An 18007-nucleotide genomic window follows, 5' to 3' on the forward strand; every position below is an offset into this window, starting at 1 on the left:
TGGTTATTAGGGTGGAAAACATACATAGGTTTGTCAAATGTAAAACGATGTACAGATGAAAAGCACACGACGACATAGCATGGGTGATAAACGCGGAATAGAACACAATTTATAAACAATTTTTTTTAAGATCAGATAACAAAAGTTTCAGCTGTCGATACCGGACGTCCATAATAAACAGTCATTAATACGATCTTGGCTACAAAAACTTTTTCCATGTTAGATATAGACGGCTCCTTCCATTTTGTCAACACGACAAATTTCAGTGCAACATACTCGCTGCTTCCTCGGCTTCGAGGGCTTCTTGATTGGGTGCGAGCAGCCACGGAACCCAGCAATCGGTGACATTTGTAATATTGAAAATGACGTGGATGTTCAAAACTGATCCATGATTGAATTTTATCTCTACCGCTGTCTCTTCGACCGTGAAACGCCTGTCTTCGAGCACCAGTGCTTCCACTTACGATTCCCGATTCTTTGCAGAATGACTGTCCACGGCTTCGTTCTTCGAAGACGGTTACATTGTTGATGGTACATTGTAGCCGCACATTTCCGTTGACTCAGTATTGAACACTGAGGTGGCAAAAATCATGGGATACCTCCTAATGTCGGTCGGACCTTCTTTTGCCCGACGTAGTGTAGCAGTTCGCCGGCCGGTGTGGCCGAGCGGTTCTAGGCGCTTCAGTCTGGAACCGCGCGACCGCTGCGGTCGCAGGTTCGAATCCTGCCTCGGGCATGGATGTGTGTGATGTCCTTAGGTTAGTTAGGTTTAACTAGTTCTAAGTTCTAGGGGACTGATGACCTCAGATGTTAAGTCCCATAGTGCTCAGAGCCATTTGAACCATTTGTAGCAGTTCGACGTGGCGTGGTCTCAACAAGCTGTTGGAAGTCCTCAACAGAAATATTGAGCAATGCTGCCTTCATAGCCGTCCATAATTGGGAAGCTGTTGCCGCTGCAGGATTTTGTGCACGAACTGACCTCTCAATTACTGGCCAAAAATGTTCGATGGAATTCATGTCGGGAGGTCGCTCGAATTGTCCAGAATGTTCTTGAAACCAATCGCGAACTGTTGTGTCCAGATGACATGGTGCATTGTCGTTCGTAAAAATTCCATCGTCGTTTGAGAATATGACTTCCATGAAAGGCTGCAAATGGCGTCCAAGTAGTCGATCAGCCAGAGGACTCAGGGTATTCCATTATTCCATGTGAATACAAAGCACGCCATTGTGGAGTCACCTCCAGCTTGCATAGTGCCTTGTTGACGGGTCCATGGCTCGTAGGATCTGCGCCACACTCTAACCCTACTATCAGCTCTTACCAACTGAAATCAAGACTCGTATGACCAGGCAACGGTTTTTCAGTCGTCTGGGGTACAACCGATTTGATCAGGAGCTTAGGAGAGGCGTTGCGGACTATGCCGTGCTGTTGGCAAAGGCACCCGCATCGGTCTTCTTGTGACGCAGTCCATTAACGCCAAATATCGCGACACCGACCTGGCGGATACGTTCGTCCTTCTTCGCACATTGATTTCTGCGGTTATTTCACGCATTGCCGCTTGTCTGTTAGCAATGACAACCCTACGCAAACGCCGTCGGCCACTGTGTTGTCGGTGGTGAGAGATAATGCCTGGTATTCTCACCACAATACCGAATTTACTAACGATTTCCAAAGTGGAATGTGCCATTCGGCTAGTATTCCGCTTTCGAAGTTTGTTAATTCCCGTCGTGCAGCCACAAACTTGTGTGAAACCTTTCCACATGAATCACTGAGTACAAATGACAGCTCCGCCAAGCACTGTACTTTCATATCTTGTGTACACGATACTACAGCCATCTGTGTGTGTGTGTATCGCTATCCATTGAGTTTTTGTCGCCTCAATGTCTGTTGCAGATTTATTCCCCTTCAAATACATATGGCGAATGACCATACCACTCTTCCCTTTCTTCTTCGTTCCGTGGTCTTTCACGTTATTTTTGGGGACACCGGACAGCTACCTAATCTTTAGCTGAGACTTTATTCTTTCCTACTTCCAGTACTCCTTCATTTTCTGTCTGCCAGTCAATTTTCACTTCTCTGTAAACTTGGTCCCTGTGGTCTTCTTACTGATAAAGTATATTGGGAAGACTGCCTATCATATAGTAAAGAACAATAGGAAAGCTCCCTGTTGGATGGTGAAGGACATTGGGAAAATTCTGTGGGATTTCCAGTTGTCCCTGGTCCGACTATACTAGCGATCCTCTTGTTCTTGGAGACCTGCTCTCTGTCTAACACTATGAAGATCCTGTTGGCGATTCATGCAGGTCAAGTATCCACAGGTGGCCAGTCGCCTTTTCATTACACACGTGACGGGGTCCTAATGCCGTTCCTGTTCTGTTATCGGTCTTAATATCCTGAGCGGGCCTTCCTACCTATTACGAGGCATTCGGAATGATGCAGAAGTGAGGCTTTTACTGCCAGGGTGTGAGGTTCTAGGAACAGCATCTGGATGAGTAGATACTTCTGCGGGAGTGGTGAACCGTTTCAGACCTGATGCATCTGTTGCCCATGGCCAGGTTCACACTCTGGTTTGGCCGGCCATGGTAGCCGAGCGGTTCTAGGCGCTACAGTCTGGAACCGCTCGACCGCTACGGTCGCAGGTTCGAATCCTGCCTCGGGCATGGATGTGTGTGATGTCCTTAGGTTAGTTAGGTTTAAGTAGTTCTCAGTTCTAGGGGACTGATGACCTGAGAAGTTAAGTCCCATAGTGCTCAGAGCCATTTGAACAATTTTTATTAGTCAGTTGAGAGGTGAGAGAAGCCACCAGAACTGCACCTAATGATATTGAGACTGTGGGGTTGAGAACAGCCTTAGGCTGCGGCCAGCGTGGCGCCGATATCGGTGGATCCCAGCGACGACAAACATCAGCCGAAGGCAGCCGATCTTTGACATCAGTACGCCGCTGTATGCGCGATGACAATGCAGCTGATCTGATCGCCCGAACATACAGACTTCGGATGATAGTCGGTGAAATTCAAATCAGTTTGTTTTCTTCGGTCAAACCGGTCGACGCTCTCACACACGAAGTATGCACTGTGAGAAACTGAGACGTCTGGGCCAATACAGTGTGAGTTTTTGACATCCTGAGGATGAAAATATCAAAACGGGATACAGTTGAGAATCTATGGATTCGTCGCACGATCATTGGAAATTACAAGTAGGCAAAATTTTTATCATAAATTTTAGTCGTAATTTATAACTTAAAAAATAATTGGTTCAGGTGGGAAGGGAGGCGTACCTTATGCTCATAGTTACCGTAGTGGGTCTTTTTTGGGTTATGGTAGATCGGAATTGGCTGTCAACAAATGGTTTTTAATGCTTACTGGCGTTTTTATGCCAGTAGTGTGGTGATTAAGTTACATGAAGTGATCTACGGCACATATTTCCACTTTACAGTGCTTTCGGTATTCGGAGTATCTCATGCTAAACTGTATGGTTGTCTTCCACACTTATGCTAAATGGCGGACTTGTGCAGAACTTTAAATAAATAGAGCGAAACGGTGTTCGTAATCTTACTCTTGAAGTTCACTACGAATCATCTGTAGTACGCAACAGAACGTTTTTCCCCTCATTTCCTATGGGACCAAACTGCTGAGGTCATCGGTTCCTAGGCTTACGAACTACTAATTAATCTAACTTAAACTAACTTACGCTACGGTCTACACACAAACACACGCACACATTTCCGAGGGAGGACTCGAACTTCCGACGGGGGTAGGGGGGGAGGGCGAAGCATGGCAATGCTCCCAAGACCGCGCGGCTGCCCCACGCGACTCCCATTTGATTCACTGATCTGCCACAGCATTATAACCACCTATCTAATAGCCGGTTCGCCCACCTTTGGCACGGATAACAGCAGTGACGCATCGTGGCGTGGAAGCTATGAGGGACTGGTACATCTGCACACACAAGTCACAGTAAGGCAAGTAAATTTCTGGGGGGGGGGGGGGGGGGCAGGGCAATAATGATCTGTGACGCCACGTTCAGTCACGTCGCCACTGTGGACTTTGTAATATTATTGGTATTTCCGTCCTATGAAAACTTTGAGTACCCTTGGAAAGGCATTCAACTATCTGTATATTAAATGATCAACTTATGAGACATATTCTTTGAAAGACATTTATTTTATATAATTAACATGAAGGACATTTATTTTATATAATTAACATTACTGTAAAGATGCGCATCTAGCGCGGACGCTAATACATCGATTGCGCAGTCAAAGAAACATTTTAACAGAAGCTGAACGACGTTCCGCTTCGATCTAAATAAAAGATGACAGCAAAAAAAACTTTGGTAGATCTTCAGATTTCTTTTAATGTACTTCTGCTTGTGGTGTGAAAGCGTGAAGAAGGTCGACTTTAAGCTAAAAAAGTGAGCAGTCTTGCCAGCGTGTAGACAACATTATTAATTAATAACATTCAAGTAATTTATGTTCGAAACTGTAACTCGGGAAGCTATTGTTATCGGAGGTGTTGAACAGTGCAAGAATTGTCTTTAACGAAGGAGAAAAGTGACTGTAATTTGTGACAAAAACGCGAACATAGGAGCTAGTACAGGACAGGCTGAAATCTGATCGCACCATAGAGTTAGATAATTACTTATGTAAGTTATGCTGTCCATAAAGTAGCTCTAATTGCTTGTGAGAATTATTAGAATATATTTAGTGTTTACCAGATTTCTTATTCTATTCTTTTCCTTTATACTTTTTATCCTCCATGCCATATTATTTTTGTAAATGTCAAACAGCCTTTACTACAGCAGGGAATACTGCGGCATCCTGGTCGTAGACAGAAGGCCGCTCCTTGTCTTCTATACAATTCATAGCTGCCCCATTTATGAATGATTTCATTTGCAAATGCATTTTTTTTTTACTGTTCATTGTTAAAGGTCCCTTAGGTAATTATAAAATTCATACTGATTACGTAAAGAAATCCGGGTTGTTCTTTTCCAAGTAATAGAAGTCTTTACGTATTCAAAAACTAGCCTCCTTCTGACAACGATCAGGAGCCAACCAGAAGACGGACGTCTTCGACCTTTTTCGTGTCTCCTGTGGCAAAGCTGTGCCAACCTGGGAACACGACATTCTAGTATGAAACACAGATTTAAATTGATAGAATTGAAATATATTTAACATAATAATAGTAATAATTTTTTTTATCATACTAGAACTTCGAACCACTCCATCACACTCCTGGACTTGTGATATGGCGCATTATCTTACTGAAAATTGTCGCTGCCGTCGGGAAACATGATCGTCGTGAACGGGTTGTACGTAGTCTGCAGACAGTGTACGACACTCAGTGGCTGTCATGGTGGCTTGCATGAGCTCCGCTGCACCAATGGATGCCCTCGCGAATGTTCCTCAGAGCATGGAGGAGCCGCCGCCAGCTTGTCTCTGTCCCGCAGTACACGCATCGAGGAGCTGTTGCCCTGGAAGACGACGGGTTCGCGCCCTCCCATCGGAATGATGAACAAGGTGTCGGGATTCGCCAGATCCTGCAACGCTCTGTCAATGCGGCAACGTGTAGTGCCGATGGTCCCGTGCCCATTTCAGTCGTGGTGTTAACGTCGGCACATGCGTGGGTCGTCGGCTGTGGAGGCCCGTCGTTAGTAGTGTCCGGTGCACCGTGTGTTCACACACACGTGTGCTCTGCCCAGCATTAAAGTCTGATGTTAGTTCCGCCACAGCCCGCCGCCTGTGCGGTTTTACCTGCCTACGACGCCCGACATCTGTAATGAGGATGGCCGACCAACCCCACGACGTCTTGACATCGTTTCACCTTGATGTCGCCACGTGTTGAAGACACCCACCACAGCACTGCTCAGACGCCCAACAAGCCGCGCAGTTTCCGAAATGCTCGTGGCGTGCCTCCGGGCCATTACAATGTCCTCGGTGAAACTCAGATAGATCGCGCTCCTTCCCCATTCGATATACTGACAGCACACTTGAAAGGTCTCTGTTGGATTCCTTTCATGTTTAATTTCTTAAATCTGTGGCCATTTATGGAATAAATTCCTCTTCTAAATGTACTGTGGCGTTTCTGACTATCTGGGAGGAGACTGAGTAGTGGAACGTGTTACTTTTACACGTAAACAAGAACGATCTGTCACACTACTACACTTTAAAACACAGTTTATATGTAATTCACGTCACACAGTCTCATACGGAACCTACATCCGCTTTCTGTTATATACTGTATATGATAAGATACTGTCATCCCCCTTCCCTTCTGTGTGAGAGGATGAATGATCAAATGTGTTTGTAGTTGCATGCTTGAGGGTAGCAGACAAGCCTGTCTGCTAGAGAACAGTAGGACCAACGTCGGAACAGGTAGCTACGCTTCCTAAAAGCAAAGAGGTTTCTATCCTTAGTATGGTTCTGTCCGTCCGTTGTCATGTTGGTATAGGAAGCGGTCCCTCTGGCCACTTCCGTTGGTCTTTGTGAGCCACCCTCAGGAAGCACGCTCGGCAGTAGGCAGTGGCAGGGTGGCCGTGGCGAGCGTCTGAAGTGGTAAGATCTCCGGCTAAGCGCGTGTCTGTGAAGTCCGTAGGACAATGGATTTCTTAAGTTCAGCCTAACTGATAAATTTAATCACTTTTATTTCGGGTTTAGGTCTAAAATATCCGATGTTATCTTAAATTGCAGCGCAATATAGTTCTCGTGTGAAGTTCAGATTATTTTCCGGTAGTTGCTTTGTTACTACTTTGTGAGTAAAGTGGAACTACATGTTGATCAGTAACTCTAACTAAGATCAATCTTAAATGCGAATGCTTGTGTGATTATAACGTCTCGTCTTGACTATATTTTCAATATAGCAACTTTTCTTTATGTTCAGCCCACGTGGGGTGTACTTTGCGAGACCACTACCACGTGCTGATATAACTGTTTGACCCATCAGGTTAATAGTAAGACGTTAGTAACCAGTTCAAGGTTTTGCTTTTGTCAATTGCTTTTCGATCTAATGTATTTTAATTATCAAAATTATTGTGGAGTTGTACGCTTTGTGTAAACCAAGTTGACCACGTGGAGCATGTGGTGTAATCATCAAAGTAGCCCTCAGCTATTCTTTTTGCGAAGACTTCACAAAGAGTTAATATGAATTTAGTATACCAGTGTGTGGTAATTACATGACGGACAGGATTGTGGTATGAACGTAATTTCTTTGGGTAAAAAACTGAATCTGTTGGTTGTGGTTAATTTCTTCTTGCTTATGTTTCAATGTTCTTCGTGAGTTATTTTATGAATGCAGTGTCGTATGCAATCTCCCAATCTTGGCTCCATATTTTATGTGTTCCGTAAGATTACAATCTCACATTTTTCAATCGTAAATAAGGCACCAGCTCAGTTATAACTCACGTATAATATGCTGAAATTTCAATGAACAATCTTAAAATAAATTTCCAAATATAAACTGATTTCTTTCTTTTTATTTAAATTCTCTTTTTATATATGTATATTACCGGTTTTGTATGACTATTAAAAGATTATCATTAATGTTAGTCTGCTTGGTAAACCTAGACTAAATATCTGATGAAACAGTTGCCCAGTAATCCACGGTTAACGTCCCCAGACAGATCACGGCTTTTAACCCACTTTCATTGTCAATTAGCACCGATCTCAGCATACCAAATTAAAGTAACAACATTACACGCTCATTGGTACTACATGCACCCTGCATATATCAGTTCCTCGCCTGGTGAAGCTGCTATAGCCTAGACGGCTGATTAGTGCGTATTCGTAAGACTTTTTTCGGTAATTCCAGTAACTCAGGACGGAGTGTGCAGTACTCGTCTCGTTCTTTCGTGACAGATATTGCTGTTTCACATGCATTCGGTGACTTTTTAATAGCGAAAGCCGTAATGCAGCACTCATCTCTAAGCACAGCGTCGTCGTGATACCCATCTTTGTCTCGGAGATCTACTTCACACGCAGAGTAAATTTTAACATAACTTAACCTAACCTAACCTCCTTGACCCCGCCAAAAACTGATGCAGGACGTCGGATGTTCTTTTTTCTTTGTTGTTATTTTAACACCTTACAAAAGGTAGGCCGGCAGTGGGCTATCTACGCCGCTCTTCGGCCACAGAATAACAGATTAAAAACACGGAGGCAGAAAAACACACACACATAAATGGCTAAAACAGGAGGCATACATAAGAAACAAAAAGAAGCCGATAGCGGAAGTCACTGGTGGTACAAGTCAGATCAGCATGCATACATACGTAGACAAGCAGGAGCAATGAAGAAGAAACACCGACGCACTCAGACGAAGAGAACGCTGTAGCACACGGGTGACGATCTTTGGCGCACTAGACACACTATTGCACATAAGAGGGGGAGGGGGGAGAGCTGCAAGGAGGGAGGGAAGTGGGGAGGTTGCCAGTGGGAGAGAAGAAGGGAGGAGGAGGGGAGAGGGTATGGTGGGGTGTGGAAGCCCAGGGCGAAGAGAGGGAGAGAAGAGGGGAAAGGGAGGAGGGAGTGAAGGGAAAGACAGAGCCCTAGGAGGAAAAACTCAGATGGAGGAAGGGGAGGATCAAATCTGGTAGGAGGATTAGATGGAGGGGACGAGGGCATCATTTGGGACGGGGAGTTGGCGGAAGCCACCTTGGGTTCAAATAGTTCAAATGGCTCTGAGCACTATGGGACTTTACTTCTGAGGTCATCAGTCCCCTAGAACTTAGAGCTACTTAAACCTAACTAACCTAAGGACATCACACACATCCATGCCCGAGGCAGGATTCGAACCTGCGACCTCAACGTACACATCTGGCACAGTTCATCTCCAACAAGACAAGAAATTTCAAATACCATTTATACTGACGTGATAAAAGAAAATTACAAATACTATAATTGCGTAAGGAAAGCAGAATTAAACTCTAATACAAGAACACACACACCAGATGCTTTGTTGACTGAACCTGTAATGACGCATTATTTAGGACACTGAAATAAAAAGAAACGGAGTTAGTAACCTCATTTATATTGATGAAAATCACTCTAATCCTTACAATATATCTCTACACCGATTCTCTACTACCACATCTCAACAAGACTCTTCAGTATCACATCTCAGCAAGCACTGCCTACTAGCACATCTCAACAAACACTCTCTGCTACGAGTTCTTAACAAGTACTGACTGCTACGAGTTCTTAGCAGGCACTGACTACTACGAGCTCTCGACAAGCACTGACTTCTACGAGTTCTCTCCAAGCACTGTGGAGGCGGCTTAATAATACTCTTTGGCGCAATCTCTGGCGCAGTGGCTCAGTGTAGCCACCTTTCATATGCCCCTCCTCCACAGGCCAGAATTTGATGGTATTTTTTGCCAGCATTGGTGGTGAAAATACCACCAAATTCGTCCACAAAAAAAAAGACAAAAATAAAAGATAATATTAATACCTAAATATCACATAATTAGTTAAAATTTTGGCTTTGCACTGACCTTTCAGTAACCTAATATATGAAATACAGTAAGCAATACAACTTCTTTTCATACATGTGACTTTACATAAGAGTTCACACAATACACAAAAAATCAGTTTATACAAATGTTCACATAAAATACACTCCTGGAAATTGAAATAAGAACACCGTGAATTCATTGTCCCAGGAAGGGGAAACTTTATTGACACATTCCTGGGGTCAGATACATCACATGATCACATTGACAGAACCACAGGCACATAGACACAGGCAACAGAGCATGCACAATATCGGCACTAGTACAGTGTATATCCACCTTTCGCAGCAATCCAGGGTGCTATTCTCCCATGGAGACGATCGTAGAGATGCTGGATGTAGTCCTGTGGAACGGCTTGCCATGCCATTTCCACCTGGCGCCTCAGTTGGACCAGCGTTCGTTCTGGACGTGCAGACCGCGTGAGACGACGCTTCATCCAGTCCCAAACATGCTCAATGGGGGACAGATCCGGAGATCTTGCTGGCCAGGGTAGTTGACTTACACCTTCTAGAGCACGTTGGGTGGCACGGGATACATGCGGACGTGCATTGTCCTGTTGGAACAGCAAGTTCCCTTGCCGGTCTAGGAATGGTAGAACGATGGGTTCGATGACGGTTTGGATGTACCGTGCACTATTCAGTGTCCCCTCGACGATCACCAGTGGTGTACGGCCAGTGTAGGAGATCGCTCCCCACACCATGATGCCGGGTGTTGGCCCTGTGTGCCTCGGTCGTATGCAGTCCTGATTGTGGCGCTCACCTGCACGGCGCCAAACACGCATACGACCATCATTGGCACCAAGGCAGAAGCGACTCTCATCGCTGAAGACACGTCTCCATTCGTCCCTCCATTCACGCCTGTCGCGACACCACTGGAGGCGTGCTGCACGATGTTGGGGCGTGAGTGGAAGACGGCCTAACGGTGTGCGGGACCGTAGCCCAGCTTCATGGAGACGGTTGCGAATGGTCCTCGCCGATACCCCAGGAGCAACAGTGTCCCTAATTTGCTGGGAAGTGGCGGTGCGGTCCCCTACGGCACTGCGTAGGATCCTACGGTCTTGGCGTGCATCCGTGCGTCGCTGCAGTCCGGTCCCAGGTCGACGGGCACGTGCACCTTCCGCCGACCACTGGCGACAACATCGATGTACTGTGGAGACCTCACGCCCCACGTGTTGAGCAATTCGGCGGTACGTCCACCCGGCCTCCCGCATGCCCACTATACGCCCTCGCTCAAAGTCCGTCAACTGCACATACGGTTCACGTCCACGCTGTCGCGGCATGCTACCAGTGTTAAAGACTGCGATGGAGCTCCGTATGCCACGGCAAACTGGCTGACACTGACGGCGGCGGTGCACAAATGCTGCGCAGCTAGCGCCATTCGACGGCCAACACCGCGGTTCCTGGTGTGTCCGCTGTGCCGTGCGTGTGATCATTGCTTGTACAGCCCTCTCGCAGTGTCCGGAGCAAGTATGGTGGGTCTGACACACCGGTGTCAATGTGTTCTTTTTTCCATTTCCAGGAGTGTACTTTTAATTGTTCAAAAAAAAAACAAAAAAAAACAACAAATAGTTGATAATTCCAGCCCGGCAATGGTCAACAGGTGCAAACACCAACAAGTGACATCATTTCAGCAGAAACAGTCCATCAGTTGCACCCAGCAATGTTGAGAGCAGGTGCAGACACCAACAAGTGACATCATTTCAGTAGAAGCAGTCCATCAGTTGCACCCAGCAATGTTGAGCAGGTGCAGACACCAACAAGTGACATCACTTCAGTAGAAGCAGTTCCATTAGTGGCACCCAGCAATGTTGAGCAGGTGCAGACAGCAACAAGTGACATTAATTCAGTAGAAGCAGTCCATCAGTTGCACCCAGCAATGTTGAGCAGGTGCAGACACCAACAAGTGACATCATTTCTGTAGAAGCAGTCCATCAGTTGCACCCAGCAATGTTGAGCAGGTGCAGAGAGCAGTCCATGATATTCACTATCACCGATCACACTGTTCATCAGAGTATATAAGCACAAATTAAACATGTCCTAGTGGCACCAATCATGTAGAAAAAGTACAAGTAACAGTCCATAATATTCACTGTCACTGATCACACAGTTCATCAGCAGAAATTAAACGTTCCTAAGTGTCACACATTATGTTGAAAAAGTGCAGGTAACAGTTCATAATATTTACCATCACTAATCAGACAGTTCAGGCATGAGCAATAGTTTGAATACACATACCAATGCTTTTACACACTAGACATAAATTCTAATAAACACACAAATGAAATCAGATAATTGTCATATTAACTATTACAAATACTCAAATATCAGTAAACCTATAATATTTATGGGTGTCAGTACAAGCAACAACAAACAAATAAAATAATATTTAGGAGATAGGTGGGTAGGATTAGGAAAGGAAAACACACAAAACACACTCACTCATCTTTCATCCACATTAAGTACTGAATAGTGTTAACTGTGTAAATGCAATTCTGTCAAAATCTGATGTTCATCATGTGTATCAAGTAGTAGTGGCAGCAAAGTATAACAGTCAATAGTAGCTAAGTCAACGTCATAGTCATCATGTCAAGACCAATGTTTCCCAAGCCAGATCAAATGTACTGTTGTTGAACAACTGTCAGTGAGCCAAGATATGCAAATACTTCCTCTCTTAAAATATATATATATACTGCTTAGTGATTTAACAAAGTGTGTGTATAGACTATCTTCCTTCTACTTGAGTGTTCTAGTCTGCTATCTTCATCCTCCTTGTTCCATATAGACCAACAAAAAAAAAAAAAAAAAAAAATATGCACCTCACTTACTTCACCTCTTATCCACCAAAACTCCAATAATCATCAGCATCACATAATCTCAATACTTCCATAATACCTCTTACGTCGATACATATAAACCTTATCATTAATAGCATTTACCTTACCTCTTGTCCACAAAAACTCCAATAATCATCAACTTCATATAATCTCAATACCTCAACAATACCTGTTCAATACGTCGATACATATAAACCTTATTACCAATATCACTTCACTTCCATAACAACTCTTTCCTCTAGTCAGTCTCCTCGAACAAGTACAGATAAAATCATAATGCAAACCTCATCATCCCATACAATCCAAAGACACATTGTCGACACACAACTTCTGTGTAATCCATCTGAGCCAAATCTTCTACTCATTATGAATTATAAACAAAGAAATGCATACATGACCTCTAACAGACTTAGTTCGAATAACTCTCAGTAATTAAGTACGATTACGTAGTGTGAATGATCATAATATTTCACAGTGTGTACAGCACTTCAAGAATTATGGCAGAAGCAAACATGTGGAGTATTTCTTGTGTCAAGTGTCACTTCGTATTTCAATTGCTCACGAAAAATGCAGTGTAATAATTGTTGATGGTCTAAACCTAGTAATGGTATGTCATGTCGTTAGCTTCCTTCCTATTAGCATAAAGTTATACAGCTTCCATAAAACCTCAGCTCATGTGACTTCTATGAAGTTCTTTGTACCAATGTCGTTCGTCGAATTATAGCAGTTCATTTTCTTATCTTAAAAATATAAGGCACTTAGCGTAAGCAAAACAAGCAATAGCGAGTAAATATACCAGTAGAGAACAGAATGTCAACAAGTGGATGCAGCACAATTCTTACAACGAGGCTCTGCCAAGCAAACAATCTATAATTAACACCATACTGTGGCCTAAACTCCATGTTCACACACCTTACATCAGAATTTCTATATACCAAATTAATGAGTAGTTATGACAACAAAACAGAAATGTGTAAATATGCAATCCATACGCATAGCAGCAAACAGGTCATTAGCATCATATCAGCATAAGCAAATAAGTGTTCATATGTAGTCTTAATAAGTAAACATGAAGGCGCAAGCAGATAAATCACAAAGTATAACTTACATACCTAACCACATCAGCACAATTAATCAGGTGACAATTATAATTTAAATAAATAAGCACAGCAGGCACATAATTAAAAAATATGACATCAGTGAAAATGCAGTGCAGCCAAGCGATGCATAATATATACAAGTTACAACCCAGTTCATTAATAAAACATTGACAAAAATCAGCAAATGTACGCAAGCACGTCGCTTCACACGTAAATTTATAGAACATGAAGTTAGCACAAAGTATGAATCACGTAATCGCGAGCAGCAAATTACGTCTAAAGTACGTACCTAAGTGGAAATATGTTACCTGAAAAATAAACTCAATTAATAGTTACCTTTTTAGTTCATTAGTTTCTTCTTCGAAATTACATTCTTCCTGAAAATTTATCGATAGCAAGTCGTCTTAACGTCGGACACGCACAGAATTTACCTGAAGTTCTTAAATATTTTATAGAACCGTATCCTGAAAAATACTGAATGTTAATAACATAATTCATCAAATCACTATAGCTTTATACTGAATTTAATCGGAGAAATTAAACTGTGTATTTGTTTACGGCTGTCAGTGCATTCGCACTGAGCGCTCGATCAGCTGTAGGCGCGTGACGTAGGAAGCAATTGTTCGCGGTCAACGACTGCCTTGTGCGGCGCGCAGACTTGACTGTTGCTTTGAGTATATGCCGCCGCCAAAACACAGCGCGGTATCCTTTTACTCTCCGCATGTTTACATGTAGCTGTGAGTTTCTCTAAAGTATGTCATTCCACAAAAATTTTTACGTTAGATATATGATGTATTCCTTTAGTGCGTCGAGATTTAAGAGTTTCTACTTCGACAGTGTTATCATGAATAATTTTACGAATTCTATATGGACCGTTATAAAGCAGAAAAAATTTGCGACACAAGCCTTTTCCTTTGTGAGACAAACGATGAGACTTAATTAACACTTTCTGACCAACTGACAAGATTTTTGAACGACCAGGACGCTTAGCTGATTTCTCTCTTCTAGCAGCCGCAGATGCAATATTTCGTAGAGCCAGGTTGACAACTTCAGAATGCCGCAGTTTCCGTGAAGGCGGAAAAGGAACTATTTCAGAAATGCGATTTGTCGGTGCTTTATTTTTTAATGTCAATATAGGCGGTAAAGAAGTTGAATCATTAGGGAGTTCATTCAGAATGTTTTGAAAAATATGAAGATACTGATCCCACGTTCTGTGATTCTGATGACAATAAAGACGACACAATTTATTGATTTCCTTCATCCATCTCTCTGAAGCGTTAGATTGAGGGTGAAAAAGTGAAATGAAAATTGGTTTAATTTTACGACGCTGTAGAGTACGAAGCCAAATTTTAGAACGAAACTGTGATCCATTATCTGATATAACCTTATCAACATGATCAACTTCTTTAAGAAAATGTTTGATGAAAGCGTTAGATACTGAACGAGTTGTTGCTTTGCGTAAAGGTGTAAAACACACATATTTTGACGTCAACTCCACTGCTACGATAATGTACGCAAAACCATTAGTAGAACGAACCACTGGACCGAACAAATCGACTGCAGCCATCTCCTTTAATTTCGCTGGAATGATAGGAAACAACGGTGCTCTGTGAGAAACTGTTGGCGGCTTAGCCTTTTGACATAATTTGCATTTGGCCAGAACAAATCGAATACGTTTTTCCATATTACTGAAGTAGCAATTTTCTCGTAATTTATGAAAGCATTTTCTGGGACCAAAGTGTGCATAACTGAAATGCGTAAACCGAATCAGCTTATTATCCCACACATCAGGAATACAAACTAACCAAACAGAGTTGTCGGCCGATTTTCGTTTAAAAAGAACTTTCCAGATAGATCGCAAAAACGAGGTGTGGCCAAATCGTCCAATCTAACAAAGCGTCTAAGAAAATTACAGACACCAAGAAAACTACGAACATCACGTTTTGTGGTAGGAACAGCATAATTACGAATAGCGTCTAATTTTTCTGGATCAGGGAGAATACCTTCTGTAGAAATAATGTGACCGAGAAATTTCACCTGAGAACGACCAAATTCAGATTTTTCTAAGTTCACTGTAATGCCAACTCTTGCAAAGATACGTAACAATGAATCCCAAATTTTGTTGTGCTCACTCCAAGAATGTTTAGCAATAAGAATATCGTCAACATATGAAGTAATGTTGTCACGAAGATAAACAGGTAAAATTTCGTTTAAGCTAGGAATGAATGCTGCTGAAGGTACAGTAAGTCCAAACGGTAATTTCCGAAATCACTTTTGGGTAAATTAGTCATATCCGGTTATTGTTTACTTACTCTCTAGATAGATTGATAGTCGAAGAGTTGGTTTGACAGATGCAAAGAATAGTAAAAGAGTAGGCAGCGGTGCAGAAAACTAAAAGGGAAATAGCACCACTACAGCTCGGGGCCCTATGCTCGCTACGGCACATATTCACTTAGAGTAGTGAATCCCCTGAGGACTTTAATAGCTGCACATAATTTCTAGTTTGTGACTTAGTGGCACATCTGGCGGGAGTGCGTACGCAAATTGATCTAACCATGAACATGGATGTATGTCATTCTTAGAATTACGAAAGATCTTAAATTTCCGGACAGTCAAAAAATGTTTATAGTCAAAGTTTTCGCCTCGTGGCGACAAAGACCTACCGCGTCTGTCCCAGTCCGAATGTCGATTATTGTAAAGTTCGCGCGCCTGGCGCTCTCTTGTTGCATCCCGTAAATGAAACAAATTATTTTCGTCAAACCCTTCTGGTATCTGTGATTCTAAATTTCCTTTGCCGTCTTTTCCTACGATTTCGCCTTCAATTTGTTTGACTTCTTTTTTAACACCTCAAATTCCCTTTTCACGCGTTCATTAAATTTTCCCTGATTTTCAACATGCTTATTTATGTTCTGATACTTTTCGGTTTCTGCAAATGGTAATCGAGCTGTATCATCCGAATCTCTGTCCCCATGTAAACTAAGATTTGTCAATTTATCTGAAATCTCCTCAACTCTTTCCGCTAAATCACCTATTTTTTCTTTCTGTTTATTTACGTTTTCCGTAAGTGTCGCGACTCGGGTTTCAGTATTGACACATTTGGTAGTTAACTGTTCATATTGTTGTGTTAGGTTATTTATTCTGTCATTTGGTACGGATTCCTCGATTCTCTCAAATATTTCTTCCTTATCGTGCGCACATTGTAAATTTAATCCTGAATATTTTAGCACTATCACGCGATCTTTTTCTTCCCGTTCTCTGTCCTGTTCCTCTTGTCTAATTTCTGTTGAAATTAAACTATTATTGTGAGCATTCAAAATTGGTTGCACTTCTTCTCTAATTTCTTTGTTTGATTCATCTTTCATGTTGAAACATGTCCCTATTCGTGAACTTAACCGCGTTGCCATTGTTCCCATATCAGTTTCTAATTCAGGTCGTAACTGTGATCACAGTGAGTCTAACCGTGTTTCCATTGTTTCCCTATATGCTTTTAATTCAGATCCCAAATCCAGTATAGCACCCATCAACTGCTCCATTTCTTCTGTCGTTAACCACGCAATCTGAGAATTTCTCGATTGTGAAAAATTTTGAACTGTCTCCGGACTATCTTCCCGACCCATTAAATTGTTTTCAACTACATTATTCATCATACTGTTTTCCCCTGTTGGCGAGTTCGCCATGTTAACAATTTCGTCATTCTCACTATTCATCATTTTTGCCTGTTTCATCGATCGCGTAATCATTTACAAAATATACAAAACTCGTCACCATACGAAAATGATACACAATGGCTCTTTATCTCCAACAATACCATTTACATGAAATGTCTCCCTCAAACACGATCAATCGAACAATTGAAATAATTGCACTAAATTGTCAAACGCATATACAAGACAACAAATCAAATTCTGAGAAAAAATACCATTAGAAGAATGACAATTACCAAATCTACACATGCAAAATAGACTACAATTACTAACTACAAATTACTACAACAATACTACCGTCTACTATTTTTACAATCAGAAGAATTCCAAGGGACGATCCGAAGCAGCGGTCGCCACGTGCATGGGGGCGTAATTAAATATGATTGAAAATACTTTTTAAATTTTTCGTAGCTGTCTGTCCGATTACACTGTGTCTCGTAATCGGTTGGCCCTGACTAGTACTATTACGCAATCTGACTGCATAGAACAACAATGAAAATTTTCGTTAACACAATTAATTAATTAAGTCCCCAGCAACTATAAAACCTACAAAACCAAAGCACAAATGTAATTGTTCTGTGTGTGGGAGTGTGACTCAACGTACAAAAAAAAAAAAAAAATGGTTCTGAGCACTATGCGACTTAACTTCTGAGGTCATCAGTTGCCTAGAACTTAGAACTAATTAAACCTAACTAACCTAAGGACATCACACACATCCATGCCCGAGGCAGGATTCGAACCTGCGACCTCAACGTACACATCTGGCACAGTTCTTCTTCAACAAGACAAGAAATTTCAAATACCATTTATACTGACGTGATAAAAGAAAATTACAAATACTATAATTGCGTAAGGAAAGCAGAATTAA

This window comes from Schistocerca americana, chromosome 5 (assembly GCF_021461395.2).
Source record: "Schistocerca americana isolate TAMUIC-IGC-003095 chromosome 5, iqSchAmer2.1, whole genome shotgun sequence".
Classification (NCBI taxonomy): Eukaryota; Metazoa; Arthropoda; class Insecta; order Orthoptera; family Acrididae; genus Schistocerca; species Schistocerca americana.